This window comes from Nelumbo nucifera, chromosome 4, assembly GCF_055504915.1.
Source record: "Nelumbo nucifera cultivar China Antique chromosome 4, China Antique-T2T, whole genome shotgun sequence".
NCBI lineage: Eukaryota > Viridiplantae > Streptophyta > Magnoliopsida > Proteales > Nelumbonaceae > Nelumbo > Nelumbo nucifera.
The window spans coordinates 51,187,857-51,200,633 of record NC_142652.1 but is presented as its reverse complement, the minus strand read 5'-3'; the positions used below and the strand labels follow the sequence as shown (position 1 = coordinate 51,200,633).

Below are 12,777 nucleotides of genomic sequence, written 5' to 3'. Positions count from 1 at the left end.
AAGATCTAAGCGAGCATGAATTAAACGGGTGCGATCATACCATCACAAATGCACCGGATCCCATCAGAACTCCGAAGTTAAGTGTGCTTGGGCGAGAGTAGTACTAGGATGGGTGACCTCCGGGGAAGTCCTCGTGTTGCACCCCAATTTTATTAATATTTTATTTCGATATCGTATTTGCAAATTCCATTTGTCGTTTCGGTGAGACAAACGCAAAGAACGTGCCGGATACTCGGACCATTTGCGGCACGATTGTCATTACTGAATGGGAACCGTGCAAAAACCGGGCTTTTGGCATTCGTCGTGCATTGTGGGTCCCGCAGTAGTATTGCATCTATCCGGGGGTGCGGCAGATCTGAAATGCAAACACTCTGTTCACGTACGAGCTTGTGCACGGTTACCAAGGGAGGAAGGTTGCATACACAGTTTTTTCAAATCTAAAACAATTAATGGAGGGGAGCAAGATAGTGCATAAAGATCTAAGCGAGCATGAATTATACGGGTGCGATCATACCAGCACTAATGCATAGGATCCCATCAGAACTCCGAAGTTAAGCGTGCTTGGGCGAGAGTATTACTAGGATGGGTGACCTCCTGGGAAGTCCTCGTGTTGCACCCCAATTTTATTAATATTTTATTTTGATTTGTATTTGCAAATTCCATTTGTTGTTTCTGGGAGATACTAGAAACAATGCGTCGGATACTCGGACCATTTGCGGCACGATCGTCATTACTGAATGGCCACGATGCAAGAACCGGGCTTTCGGCATTCGTCATGCATTGTGGGCCCCGCGATAGTATTGCATCTATCCGGAGGTGCGGCAGATCTGAAAAGCAAACACTCCGCTCACGTAGGAGCTTGTGCACGGTTACCAAGGGAAGAAGGCTGCATACACATTTTTTTCAAATCTAAAACAATTAATGGAAGGGAGCAAGATAGTTCATAAAGATCTAAGCGAGCATGAATTAAACGGGTGCGATCATACCAGCACTAATGCACCGGATCCCATCAGAACTCCGAAGTTAAGTGTGCTTGGGCGAGAGTAGTATTAGGATGGGTGACCTCCTGGGAAGTCCTTGTGTTGCACCCCAATTTTATTAATATTTTATTTCGATATCGTATTTGCAAATTCCATTTGTCGTTTCGGCGAGACAAACTCAAACAACGCGCCGGATACTCGGACCATTTGCGGCACGATCGTCATTACTGAATGGGAACCGTGCAAAAACCGAGCTTTTGGCATTCGTCGTGCATTGTGGGGTCCCGCGATAGTATTGCATCTATCCGGGGGTGCGGCAGATCTGAAAAGCAAACACTCTGCTCACGTAGGAGCTTGTGCACGGTTACCAAGGGAGGAAGGCTGCATACACAGTTTTTTCAAGTCTAAAACAATTAATGGAGGGGCGCAAGATAGTGCATAAAGATCTAAGCGAGCATGAATTAAACGGGTGCGATCATACCAGCACTAATGCACCGGATCCCATCGGATCAGAACTCCGAAGTTAAGTGTGCATGGGCGAGAGTAGTACTAGGATGGGTGACCTCCTGGGAAGTCCTCGTGTTGCACCCCAATTTTATTAATATTTTATTTCGATATCGTATTTGCAAATTCCATTTGTCGTTTCGGCGAGACAAACACAAACAACGCGCCGGATACTCGGACCATTTGCGGCACGATCGTCATTACTGAATGGGAACCGTGCAAAAACCGGGCTTTTGGCATTCGTCGTGCATTGTGGGCCCCGCGATAGTATTGCATCTATCAGGGGGTGCGGCAGATCTGAAAAGCAAACACTCCGCTCACGTAGGAGCTTGTGCACGGTTACCAAGGGAGGAAGGCTGCATACACAGTTTTTTCAAATCTAAAACAATTAATGGAGGGGAGCAAGATAGTGCATAAAGATCTAAGCGAGCATGAATTAAACGGGTGCGATCATACCAGCACTAATGCACCGGATCCCATCAGAACTCCGAAGTTAAGTGTGCTTGGGCGAGCGTAGTACTAGGATGGGTGACCTCCTGGGAAGTCCTCGTGTTGCACCCCAATTTTATTAATATTTTATTTCGATATCGTATTTGCAAATTCCATTTGTCATTTCGGCGAGACAAACGCAAACAACGCGCCGGATACTCGGACCATTTGCGGCACAATCGTCATTACTGAATGGGAACCGTGCAAAAACCGGGCTTTTGGCATTCGTCGTGCATTGTGGGCCCCACGATAGTATTGCATCTATCCGGGGGTGCGACATATCTGAAAAGCAAACACTCTGCTCACGTAGGAGCTTGTGCACGGTTACCAAGGGAGGAAGCCTGCATACACTATTTTTTCAAGTCTAAAACAATTAATGGAGGGGAGCAAGATAGTGCATAAAGATCTAAGCGAGCATGAATTAAACGGGTGCGATCATACCAGCACTAATGCACCGGATCCCATCGGATCAGAACTCCGAAGTTAAGTGTGCATGGGCGAGAGTAGTACTAGGATGGGTGACCTCCTGGGAAGTCCTCGTGTTGCACCCCAATTTTATTAATATTTTATTTCGATATCGTATTTGCAAATTCCATTTGTCGTTTCGGCGAGACAAACGCAAACAACGCGCCGGATACTCGGACCATTTGCGGCACGATCGTCATTACTGAATGGGAACCGTGCAAAAACCGGGCTTTTGGCATTCGTCGTGCATTGTGGGCCCCGCGATAGTATTGCATCTATCAGGGGGTGCGGCTGATCTGAAAAGCAAACACTCCGCTCACGTAGGAGCTTGTGCACGGTTACCAAGGGAGGAAGGCTGCATACACAGTTTTTTCAAGTCTAAAACAATTAATGGAGGGGAGCAAGATAGTGCCCAAAGATCTAAGCGAGCATGAATTAAACGGGTGCGATCATACCAGCACTAATGCACCGGATCTCATCAGAACTCCGAAGTTAAGTGTGCTTGGGCGAGCGTAGTACTAGGATGGGTGACCTCCTGGGAAGTCCTCGTGTTGCACCCCAATTTTATTAATATTTTATTTCGATATCGTATTTGCAAATTCCATTTGTCGTTTCGGTGAGACAAACGCAAACAACGTGCCGGATACTCGGACCATTTGCGGCACGATTGTCATTACTGAATGGGAACCGTGCAAAAACCGGGCTTTTGGCATTCGTCGTGCATTGTGGGCCCCGTAATAGTATTGCATCTATCCGGAGGTGCGGCAGATCTGAAAAGCAAACACTCCGCTCACGTAGGAGCTTGTGCACGGTTACCAAGGGAGGAAGGCTGCATACACATTTTTTTCAAATCTAAAACAATTAATGGAAGGGAGCAAGATAGTTCATAAAGATCTAAGCGAGCAAGAATTAAACGGGTGCGATCATACCAGCACAAATGCACCGGATCCCATCAGAACTCCGAAGTTAAGTGTGCTTGGGCGAGAGTAGTACTAGGATGGGTGACCTCCGGGGAAGTCCTCGTGTTGCACCCCAATTTTATTAATATTTTATTTCGATATCGTATTTGCAAATTCCATTTGTCGTTTCGGTGAGACAAACGCAAACAACGTGCCGGATACTCGGACCATTTGCGGCACGATTGTCATTACTGAATGGGAACCGTGCAAAAACCGGGCTTTTGGCATTCGTCGTGCATTGTGGGCCCCGCGATAGTATTGCATCTATCCGGGGGTGCGGCAGATCTGAAATGCAAACACTCTGCTCACGTACGAGCTTGTGCACGGTTACCAAGGGAGGAAGGCTGCATACACAGTTTTTTCAAATCTAAAACAATTAATGGAGGGGAGCAAGATAGTGCATAAAGATCTAAGCGAGCATGAATTAAACGGGTGCGATCATACCAGCACTAATGCACAGGATCCCATCAGAACTCCGAAGTTAAGCGTGCTTGGGCGAGACTATTACTAGGATGGGTGACCTCCTGGGAAGTCCTCGTGTTGCACCCCAATTTTATTAATATTTTATTTCGATATCGTATTTGCAAATTCCATTTGTCGTTTCGGCGAGACAAACGCAAACAACGTGCCGGATACTCGGACCATTTGCGGCACGATTGTCATTACTGAATGGGAACCGTGCAAAAACCGGGCTTTTGGCATTCGTCGTGCATTGTGGGCCCCGCGATAGTATTGCATCTATCAGGGGGTGCGGCAGATCTGAAAAGCAAACACTCTGCTCACGTAGGAGCTTGTGCACGGTTACCAAGGGAGGAAGGCTGCTACACAGTTTTTTCAAATCTAAAACAATTAATGGAGGGGAGCAAGATAGTGCATAAAGATCTAAGCAAGCATGAATTAAACGGGTGCGATCAGACCAGCACTAATGCACCGGATCCCATCAGAACTCCGAAGTTAAGTGTGCTTGGGCGAGAGTAGTACTAGGATGGGTGACCTCCGGGGAAGTCCTCGTGTTGCACCCCAATTTTATTAATATTTTATTTCGATATCGTATTTGCAAATTCCATTTGTCGTTTCGGTGAGACAAACGCAAACAACGTGCCGGATACTCGGACCATTTGCGGCACGATTGTCATTACTGAATGGGAACCGTGCAAAAACCGTGCTTTTGGCATTCGTCGTGCATTGTGGGCCCCGCGATAGTATTGCATCTATCCGGGGGTGCGGCAGATCTGAAATGCAAACACTCTGCTCACGTACGAGCTTGTGCACGGTTACCAAGGGAGGAAGGCTGCATACACAGTTTTTTCAAATCTAAAACAATTAATGGAGGGGAGCAAGATAGTGCATAAAGATCTAAGCGAGCATGAATTAAACGGGTGCGATCATACCAGCACTAATGCACCGGATCCCATCAGAACTCCGAAGTTAAGCGTGCTTGGGCGAGAGTAGTACTAGGATGGGTGACCTCCTGGGAAGTCCTCGTGTTGCACCCCAATTTTATTAATATTTTATTTTGATTTGTATTTGCAAATTCCATTTGTTGTTTCTGGGAGATACTGGAAACAATTCGTCGGATACTCGGACCATTTGCGGCACGATCGTCATTACTGAATGGCCACGATGCAAGAATCGGGCTTTCGGCATTCGTCATGCATTGTGGGCCCCGCGATAGTATTGCATCTATCCGGAGGTGCGGCAGATCTGAAAAGCAAACACTCCGCTCACGTAGGAGCTTGTGCACGGTTACCAAGGGAAGAAGGCTGCATACACATTTTTTTCAAATCTAAAACAATTAATGGAGGGGAGCAAGATAGTGCATAAAGATCTAAGCGAGCATGAATTAAACGGGTGCGATCATACCAGCACTAATGCACCGGATCCCATCGGATCAGAACTCCGAAGTTAAGTGTGCATGGGCGAGAGTAGTACTAGGATGGGTGACCTCCTGGGAACTCCTCGTGTTGCACCCCAATTTTATTAATATTTTATTTCGATATCGTATTTGCAAATTCCATTTGTCGTTTCGGCGGGACAAACACAAACAACGCGCCGGATACTCGGACCATTTGCGGCACGATCGTCATTACTGAATGGGAACCGTGCAAAAACCGGGCTTTTGGCATTCGTCGTGCATTGTGGGCCCCGCGATAGTATTGCATCTATCAGGGGGTGCGGCAGATCTGAAAAGCAAACACTCCGCTCACGTAGGAGCTTGTGCACGGTTACCAAGGGAGGAAGGCTGCATACACAGTTTTTTCAAATCTAAAACAATTAATGGAGGGGAGCAAGATAGTGCATAAAGATCTAAGCGAGCATGAATTAAACGGGTGCGATCATACCAGCACTAATGCACCGGATCCCATCAGAACTCCGAAGTTAAGTGTGCTTGGGCGAGCGTAGTACTAGGATGGGTGACCTCCTGGGAAGTCCTCGTGTTGCACCCCAATTTTATTAATATTTTATTTCGATATCGTATTTGCAAATTCCATTTGTCGTTTCGGGGAGACAAACGCAAACAACGCGCCGGATACTCGGACCATTTGCGGCACAATCGTCATTACTGAATGGGAACCGTGCAAAAACCGGGCTTTTGGCATTCGTCGTGCATTGTGGGCCCCACGATAGTATTGCATCTATCCGGGGGTGCGACAGATCTGAAAAGCAAACACTCTGCTCACGTAGGAGCTTGTGCACGGTTACCAAGGGAGGAAACCTGCATACACTGTTTTTTCAAGTCTAAAACAATTAATGGAGGGGAGCAAGATAGTGCATAAAGATCTAAGCGAGCATGAATTAAACGGGTGCGATCATACCAGCACTAATGCACCGGATCCCATCGGATCAGAACTCCGAAGTTAAGTGTGCATGGGCGAGAGTAGTACTAGGATGGGTGACCTCCTGGGAAGTCCTCGTGTTGCACCCCAATTTTATTAATATTTTATTTCGATATCGTATTTGCAAATTCCATTTGTCGTTTCGGCGAGACAAACGCAAACAACGCGCCGGATACTCGGACCATTTGCGGCACGATCGTCATTACTGAATGGGAACCGTGCAAAAACCGGGCTTTTGGCATTCGTCGTGCATTGTGGGCCCCGTAATAGTATTGCATCTATCCGGAGGTGCGGCAGATCTGAAAAGCAAACACTCCGCTCACGTAGGAGCTTGTGCACGGTTACCAAGGGAGGAAGGCTGCATACACATTTTTTTCAAATCTAAAACAATTAATGGAAGGGAGCAAGATAGTTCATAAAGATCTAAGCGAGCAAGAATTAAACGGGTGCGATCATACCAGCACAAATGCACCGGATCCCATCAGAACTCCGAAGTTAAGTGTGCTTGGGCGAGAGTAGTACTAGGATGGGTGACCTCCGGGGAAGTCCTCGTGTTGCACCCCAATTTTATTAATATTTTTTTTCGATATCGTATTTGCAAATTCCATTTGTCGTTTCGGTGAGACAAACGCAAACAACGTGCCGGATACTCGGACCATTTGCGGCACGATTGTCATTACTGAATGGGAACCGTGCAAAAACCGGGCTTTTGGCATTCGTCGTGCATTGTGGGCCCCGCGATAGTATTGCATCTATCCGGGGGTGCGGCATATCTGAAATGCAAACACTCTGCTCACGTACGAGCTTGTGCACGGTTACCAAGGGAGGAAGGCTGCATACACAGTTTTTTCAAATCTAAAACAATTAATGGAGGGGAGCAAGATAGTGCATAAAGATCTAAGCGAGCATGAATTAAACGGGTGCGATCATACCAGCACTAATGCACAGGATCCCATCAGAACTCCGAAGTTAAGCGTGCTTGGGCGAGACTATTACTAGGATGGGTGACCTCCTGGGAAGTCCTCGTGTTGCACCCCAATTTTATTAATATTTTATTTCGATATCGTATTTGCAAATTCCATTTGTCGTTTCGGCGAGACAAACGCAAACAACGTGCCGGATACTCGGACCATTTGCGGCACGATTGTCATTACTGAATGGGAACCGTGCAAAAACCGGGCTTTTGGCATTCGTCGTGCATTGTGGGCCCCGCGATAGTATTGCATCTATCAGGGGGTGCGGCAGATCTGAAAAGCAAACACTCTGCTCACGTAGGAGCTTGTGCACGGTTACCAAGGGAGGAAGGCTGCTACACAGTTTTTTCAAATCTAAAACAATTAATGGAGGGGAGCAAGATAGTGCATAAAGATCTAAGCAAGCATGAATTAAACGGGTGCGATCATACCAGCACTAATGCACCGGATCCCATCAGAACTCCGAAGTTAAGTGTGCTTGGGCGAGAGTAGTACTAGGATGGGTGACCTCCGGGGAAGTCCTCGTGTTGCACCCCATTTTTATTAATATTTTATTTCGATATCGTATTTGCAAATTCCATTTGTCGTTTCGGTGAGACAAACGCAAACAACGTGCCGGATACTCGGACCATTTGCGGCACGATTGTCATTACTGAATGGGAACCGTGCAAAAACCGGGCTTTTGGCATTCGTCGTGCATTGTGGGCCCCGTAATAGTATTGCATCTATCCGGAGGTGCGGCAGATCTGAAAAGCAAACACTCCGCTCACGTTGGAGCTTGTGCACGGTTACCAAGGGAGGAAGGCTGCATACACATTTTTTTCAAATCTAAAACAATTAATGGAAGGGAGCAAGATAGTTCATAAAGATCTAAGCGAGCAAGAATTAAACGGGTGCGATCATACCAGCACAAATGCACCGGATCCCATCAGAACTCCGAAGTTAAGTGTGCTTGGGCGAGAGTAGTACTAGGATGGGTGACCTCCGGGGAAGTCCTCGTGTTGCACCCCAATTTTATTAATATTTTATTTCGATATCGTATTTGCAAATTCCATTTGTCGTTTCGGTGAGACAAACGCAAACAACGTGCCGGATACTCGGACCATTTGCGGCACGATTGTCATTACTGAATGGGAACCGTTCAAAAACCGGGCTTTTGGCATTCGTCGTGCATTGTGGGCCCCGCGATAGTATTGCATCTATCCGGGGGTGCGGCAGATCTGAAATGCAAACACTCTGCTCACGTAGGAGCTTGTGCACGGTTACCAAGGGAGGAAGGCTGCATACACAGTTTTTTCAAATCTAAAACAATTAATGGAGGGGAGCAAGATAGTGCATAAAGATCTAAGCGAGCTTGAATTAAACGGGTGCGATCATACCAGCACTAATGCATCGGATCCCATCAGAACTCCGAAGTTAAGCGTGCTTGGGCGAGAGTAGTACTAGGATGGGTGACCTCCTGGGAAGTCCTCGTGTTGCACCCCAATTTTATTAATATTTTATTTTGATTTGTATTTGCAAATTCCATTTGTTGTTTCTGGGAGATACTGGAAACAATGCGTCGGATACTCGGACCATTTGCGGCACGATCGTCATTACTGAATGGCCACGATGCAAGAATCGGGCCTTCGGCATTCGTCATGCATTGTGGGCCCCGCGATAGTATTGCATCTATCCGGAGGTGCGGCAGATCTGAAAAGCAAACACTCCGCTCACGTAGGAGCTTGTGCACGGTTACCAAGGGAAGAAGGCTGCATACACATTTTTTTCAAATCTAAAACAATTAATGGAGGGGAGCAAGATAGTGCATAAAGATCTAAGCGAGCATGAATTAAACGGGTGCGATCATACCAGCACTAATGCACCGGATCCCATCAGAACTCCGAAGTTAAGTGTGCATGGGCGAGAGTAGTACTAGGATGGGTGACCTTCTGGGAAGTCCTCCTGTTGCACCCCAATTTTATTAATATTTTATTTCGATATCGTATTTGCAAATTCCATTTGTCGTTTCGGCGAGACAAACGCAAACAACGTGCCGGATACTCAGACCATTTGCGGCACGATTGTCATTACTGAATGGCAACGATGCAAAAACCGGGCTTTCGGCATTCGTCGTGCATTGTGGGCCCCGCGATAGTATTGCATCTATCCGGAGGTGCGGCAGATCTGAAAAGCAAACACTCCGCTCACGTAGGATCTTGTGCACGGTTACCAAGGGAGGAAGGCTGCATAGACATTTTTTTCAAATCTAAAACAATTAATGGAAGGGAGCAAGATAGTTCATAAAGATCTAAGCGAGCATGAATTAAACGGGTGCGATCATACCAGCACAAATGCACCGGATCCCATCAGTTCTCCGAAGTTAAGTGTGCTTGGGCGAGAATAGTACTAGGATGGGTGACCTCCGGGGAAGTCCTCGTGTTGCACCCCAATTTTATTAATATATTATTTCGATATCGTATTTGCAAATTCCATTTATCGTTTCGGTGAGACAAACGCAAACAACGTGCTGGATACTCGGACCATTTGCGGCACGATTGTCATTACTGAATGGGAACCGTGCAAAAACCGGGCTTTTGGCATTCGTCGTGCATTGTGGGTCCCGCAGTAGTATTGCATCTATCCGGGGGTGCGGCAGATCTGAAATGCAAACACTCTGTTCACGTACGAGCTTGTGCACGGTTACCAAGGGAGGAAGGTTGCATACACAGTTTTTTCAAATCTAAAACAATTAATGGAGGGGAGCAAGATAGTGCATAAAGATCTAAGCGAGCATGAATTATACGGGTGCGATCATACCAGCACTAATGCATAGGATCCCATCAGAACTCCGAAGTTAAGCGTGCTTGGGCGAGAGTATTACTAGGATGGGTGACCTCCTGGTAAGTCCTCGTGTTGCACCCCAATTTTATTAATATTTTATTTTGATTTGTATTTGCAAATTCCATTTGTTGTTTCTGGGAGATACTAGAAACAATGCGTCGGATACTCGGACCATTTGCGGCACGATCGTCATTACTGAATGGCCACGATGCAAGAACCGGGCTTTCGGCATTCGTCATGCATTGTGGGCCCCGCGATAGTATTGCATCTATCCGGAGGTGCGGCAGATCTGAAAAGCAAACACTCCGCTCACGTAGGAACTTGTGCACGGTTACCAAGGGAAGAAGGCTGCATACACATTTTTTTCAAATCTAAAACAATTAATGGAAGGGAGCAAGATAGTTCATAAAGATCTAAGCGAGCATGAATTAAACGGGTGCGATCATACCAGCACTAATGCACCGGATCCCATCAGAACTCCGAAGTTAAGTGTGCTTGGGCGAGAGTAGTATTAGGATGGGTGACCTCTTGGGAAGTCCTTGTGTTGCACCCCAATTTTATTAATATTTTATTTCGATATCGTATTTGCAAATTCCATTTGTCGTTTCGGCGAGACAAACACAAACAACGCGCCGGATACTCGGACCATTTGCGGCACGATCGTCATTACTGAATGGGAACCGTGCAAAAACCGGGCTTTTGGCATTCGTCGTGCATTGTGGGCCCCGCGATAGTATTGCATCTATCAGGGGGTGCGGCAGATCTGAAAAGCAAACACTCCGCTCACGTAGGAGCTTGTGCACGGTTACCAAGGGAGGAAGGCTGCATACACATTTTTTTCAAATCTAAAACAATTAATGAAAGGGAGCATGATAGTTCATAAAGATCTAAGCGAGCAAGAATTAAACGGGTGCGATCATACCAGCACAAATGCACCGGATCCCATCAGAACTCCGAAGTTAAGTGTGCTTGGGCGAGAGTAGTACTAGGATGGGTGACCTCCGGGGAAGTCCTCGTGTTGCACCCCAATTTTATTAATATTTTTTTTCGATATCGTATTTGCAAATTCCATTTGTCGTTTCGGTGAGACAAACGCAAACAACGTGCCGGATACTCGGACCATTTGCGGCACGATTGTCATTACTGAATGGGAACCGTGCAAAAACCGGGCTTTTGGCATTCGTCGTGCATTGTGGGCCCCGCGATAGTATTGCATCTATCCGGGGGTGCGGCAGATCTGAAATGCAAACACTCTGCTCACGTACGAGCTTGTGCACGGTTACCAAGGGAGGAAGGCTGCATACACAGTTTTTTCAAATCTAAAACAATTAATGGAGGGGAGCAAGATAGTGCATAAAGATCTAAGCGAGCATGAATTAAACGGGTGCGATCATACCAGCACTAATGCACAGGATCCCATCAGAACTCCGAAGTTAAGCGTGCTTGGGCGAGACTATTACTAGGATGGGTGACCTCCTGGGAAGTCCTCGTGTTGCACCCCAATTTTATTAATATTTTATTTCGATATCGTATTTGCAAATTCCATTTGTCGTTTCGGCGAGACAAACTCAAACAACGCGCCGGATAATCGGACCATTTGCGGCACGATCGTCATTACTGAATGGGAACCGTGCAAAAACCGAGCTTTTGGCATTCGTCGTGCATTGTGGGGTCCCGCGATAGTATTGCATCTATCCGGGGGTGCGGCAGATCTGAAAAGCAAACACTCTGCTCACGTAGGAGCTTGTGCACGGTTACCAAGGGAGGAAGGCTGCATACACAGTTTTTTCAAGTCGAAAACAATTAATGGAGGGGAGCAAGATAGTGCATAAAGATCTAAGCGAGCATGAATTAAACGGGTGCGATCATACCAGCACTAATGCACCGGATCCCATCGGATCAGAACTCCGAAGTTAAGTGTGCATGGGCGAGAGTAGTACTAGGATGGGTGACCTCCTGGGAAGTCCTCGTGTTGCACCCCAATTTTATTAATATTTTATTTCGATATCGTATTTGCAAATTCCATTTGTCGTTTCGGCGAGACAAACGCAAACAACGCGCCGGATACTCGGACCATTTGCGGCACGATCGTCATTACTGAATGGGAACCGTGCAAAAACCGGGCTTTTGGCATTCGTCGTGCATTGTGGGCCCCGCGATAGTATTGCATCTATCAGGGGGTGCGGCTGATCTGAAAAGCAAACACTCCGCTCACGTAGGAGCTTGTGCACGGTTACCAAGGGAGGAAGGCTGCATACACAGTTTTTTCAAATCTAAAACAATTAATGGAGGGGAGCAAGATAGTGCATAAAGATCTAAGCGAGCATGAATTAAACGGGTGCGATCATACCAGCACTAATGCACCGGATCCCATCAGAACTCCGAAGTTAAGTGTGCTTGGGCGAGCGTAGTACTAGGATGGGTGACCTCCTGGGAAGTCCTCGTGTTGCACCCCAATTTTATTAATATTTTATTTCGATATCGTATTTGCAAATTCCATTTGTCGTTTCGGCGAGACAAACGCAAACAACGCGCCGGATACTCGGACCATTTGCGGCACAATCGTCATTACTGAATGGGAACCGTGCAAAAACCGGGCTTTTGGCATTCGTCGTGCATTGTGGGCCCCGCGATAGTATTGCATCTATCCGGGGGTGCGACAGATCGGAAAAGCAAACACTCTGCTCACGTAGGAGCTTGTGCACGGTTACCAAGGGAGGAAGCCTGCATTCACTGTTTTTTCAAG

The 12,777-nt window shown here is 46.8% G+C and overlaps 26 non-coding genes and 1 pseudogene across 26 annotated transcripts; all 27 read left to right on the top strand.

Annotated features, from left to right (window-relative positions):
* Positions 1–26: 26 nt before the first annotated feature.
* Positions 27–145, top strand: LOC148794589 (5S ribosomal RNA). The gene has a single exon (XR_016073173.1). It is a non-coding gene; the product is annotated as a 5S ribosomal RNA (ribosomal RNA).
* A 355-nt stretch (positions 146–500) lies between these two features.
* LOC148794588 (5S ribosomal RNA) lies at positions 501–619 on the top strand. Its single transcript, XR_016070421.1, has one exon. It is a non-coding gene; the product is annotated as a 5S ribosomal RNA (ribosomal RNA).
* Positions 620–972: 353 nt separating this feature from the next.
* LOC148794587 (5S ribosomal RNA) lies at positions 973–1,091 on the top strand. Its single transcript, XR_016073373.1, has one exon. It is a non-coding gene; the product is annotated as a 5S ribosomal RNA (ribosomal RNA).
* A 356-nt stretch (positions 1,092–1,447) lies between these two features.
* LOC148794586 (5S ribosomal RNA) lies at positions 1,448–1,571 on the top strand. The gene has a single exon (XR_016069285.1). It is a non-coding gene; the product is annotated as a 5S ribosomal RNA (ribosomal RNA).
* A 355-nt stretch (positions 1,572–1,926) lies between these two features.
* LOC148794585 (5S ribosomal RNA) lies at positions 1,927–2,045 on the top strand. The gene has a single exon (XR_016072087.1). It is a non-coding gene; the product is annotated as a 5S ribosomal RNA (ribosomal RNA).
* A 355-nt stretch (positions 2,046–2,400) lies between these two features.
* LOC148794584 (5S ribosomal RNA) lies at positions 2,401–2,524 on the top strand. Its single transcript, XR_016069284.1, has one exon. It is a non-coding gene; the product is annotated as a 5S ribosomal RNA (ribosomal RNA).
* Positions 2,525–2,879: 355 nt separating this feature from the next.
* Positions 2,880–2,998, top strand: LOC148794583 (5S ribosomal RNA). The gene has a single exon (XR_016073116.1). It is a non-coding gene; the product is annotated as a 5S ribosomal RNA (ribosomal RNA).
* A 355-nt stretch (positions 2,999–3,353) lies between these two features.
* On the top strand, positions 3,354–3,472 carry LOC148794582 (5S ribosomal RNA). The gene has a single exon (XR_016070903.1). It is a non-coding gene; the product is annotated as a 5S ribosomal RNA (ribosomal RNA).
* A 355-nt stretch (positions 3,473–3,827) lies between these two features.
* LOC148794581 (5S ribosomal RNA) lies at positions 3,828–3,946 on the top strand. Its single transcript, XR_016069711.1, has one exon. It is a non-coding gene; the product is annotated as a 5S ribosomal RNA (ribosomal RNA).
* Positions 3,947–4,300: 354 nt separating this feature from the next.
* On the top strand, positions 4,301–4,419 carry LOC148794580 (5S ribosomal RNA). The gene has a single exon (XR_016074953.1). It is a non-coding gene; the product is annotated as a 5S ribosomal RNA (ribosomal RNA).
* A 355-nt stretch (positions 4,420–4,774) lies between these two features.
* On the top strand, positions 4,775–4,893 carry LOC148794579 (5S ribosomal RNA). The gene has a single exon (XR_016071377.1). It is a non-coding gene; the product is annotated as a 5S ribosomal RNA (ribosomal RNA).
* Positions 4,894–5,246: 353 nt separating this feature from the next.
* LOC148794578 (5S ribosomal RNA) lies at positions 5,247–5,370 on the top strand. The gene has a single exon (XR_016069247.1). It is a non-coding gene; the product is annotated as a 5S ribosomal RNA (ribosomal RNA).
* A 355-nt stretch (positions 5,371–5,725) lies between these two features.
* On the top strand, positions 5,726–5,844 carry LOC148794577 (5S ribosomal RNA). Its single transcript, XR_016072086.1, has one exon. It is a non-coding gene; the product is annotated as a 5S ribosomal RNA (ribosomal RNA).
* A 355-nt stretch (positions 5,845–6,199) lies between these two features.
* Positions 6,200–6,323, top strand: LOC148794576 (5S ribosomal RNA). Its single transcript, XR_016069283.1, has one exon. It is a non-coding gene; the product is annotated as a 5S ribosomal RNA (ribosomal RNA).
* A 355-nt stretch (positions 6,324–6,678) lies between these two features.
* Positions 6,679–6,797, top strand: LOC148794575 (5S ribosomal RNA). Its single transcript, XR_016070902.1, has one exon. It is a non-coding gene; the product is annotated as a 5S ribosomal RNA (ribosomal RNA).
* Positions 6,798–7,152: 355 nt separating this feature from the next.
* On the top strand, positions 7,153–7,271 carry LOC148794574 (5S ribosomal RNA). Its single transcript, XR_016069710.1, has one exon. It is a non-coding gene; the product is annotated as a 5S ribosomal RNA (ribosomal RNA).
* A 354-nt stretch (positions 7,272–7,625) lies between these two features.
* On the top strand, positions 7,626–7,744 carry LOC148794573 (5S ribosomal RNA). Its single transcript, XR_016072324.1, has one exon. It is a non-coding gene; the product is annotated as a 5S ribosomal RNA (ribosomal RNA).
* Positions 7,745–8,099: 355 nt separating this feature from the next.
* On the top strand, positions 8,100–8,218 carry LOC148794572 (5S ribosomal RNA). Its single transcript, XR_016070901.1, has one exon. It is a non-coding gene; the product is annotated as a 5S ribosomal RNA (ribosomal RNA).
* Positions 8,219–8,573: 355 nt separating this feature from the next.
* Positions 8,574–8,692, top strand: LOC148794571 (5S ribosomal RNA). The gene has a single exon (XR_016071858.1). It is a non-coding gene; the product is annotated as a 5S ribosomal RNA (ribosomal RNA).
* A 353-nt stretch (positions 8,693–9,045) lies between these two features.
* On the top strand, positions 9,046–9,164 carry LOC148794570 (5S ribosomal RNA). Its single transcript, XR_016068766.1, has one exon. It is a non-coding gene; the product is annotated as a 5S ribosomal RNA (ribosomal RNA).
* Positions 9,165–9,519: 355 nt separating this feature from the next.
* LOC148794569 (5S ribosomal RNA) lies at positions 9,520–9,638 on the top strand. Its single transcript, XR_016074813.1, has one exon. It is a non-coding gene; the product is annotated as a 5S ribosomal RNA (ribosomal RNA).
* Positions 9,639–9,993: 355 nt separating this feature from the next.
* On the top strand, positions 9,994–10,112 carry LOC148794568 (5S ribosomal RNA; annotated as a pseudogene).
* A 353-nt stretch (positions 10,113–10,465) lies between these two features.
* Positions 10,466–10,584, top strand: LOC148794567 (5S ribosomal RNA). Its single transcript, XR_016073594.1, has one exon. It is a non-coding gene; the product is annotated as a 5S ribosomal RNA (ribosomal RNA).
* Positions 10,585–10,939: 355 nt separating this feature from the next.
* LOC148794566 (5S ribosomal RNA) lies at positions 10,940–11,058 on the top strand. The gene has a single exon (XR_016070900.1). It is a non-coding gene; the product is annotated as a 5S ribosomal RNA (ribosomal RNA).
* Positions 11,059–11,413: 355 nt separating this feature from the next.
* On the top strand, positions 11,414–11,532 carry LOC148794565 (5S ribosomal RNA). Its single transcript, XR_016069709.1, has one exon. It is a non-coding gene; the product is annotated as a 5S ribosomal RNA (ribosomal RNA).
* A 356-nt stretch (positions 11,533–11,888) lies between these two features.
* On the top strand, positions 11,889–12,012 carry LOC148794564 (5S ribosomal RNA). The gene has a single exon (XR_016069282.1). It is a non-coding gene; the product is annotated as a 5S ribosomal RNA (ribosomal RNA).
* Positions 12,013–12,367: 355 nt separating this feature from the next.
* On the top strand, positions 12,368–12,486 carry LOC148794563 (5S ribosomal RNA). Its single transcript, XR_016072085.1, has one exon. It is a non-coding gene; the product is annotated as a 5S ribosomal RNA (ribosomal RNA).
* The last annotated feature ends 291 nt before the right edge of the window (positions 12,487–12,777 follow it).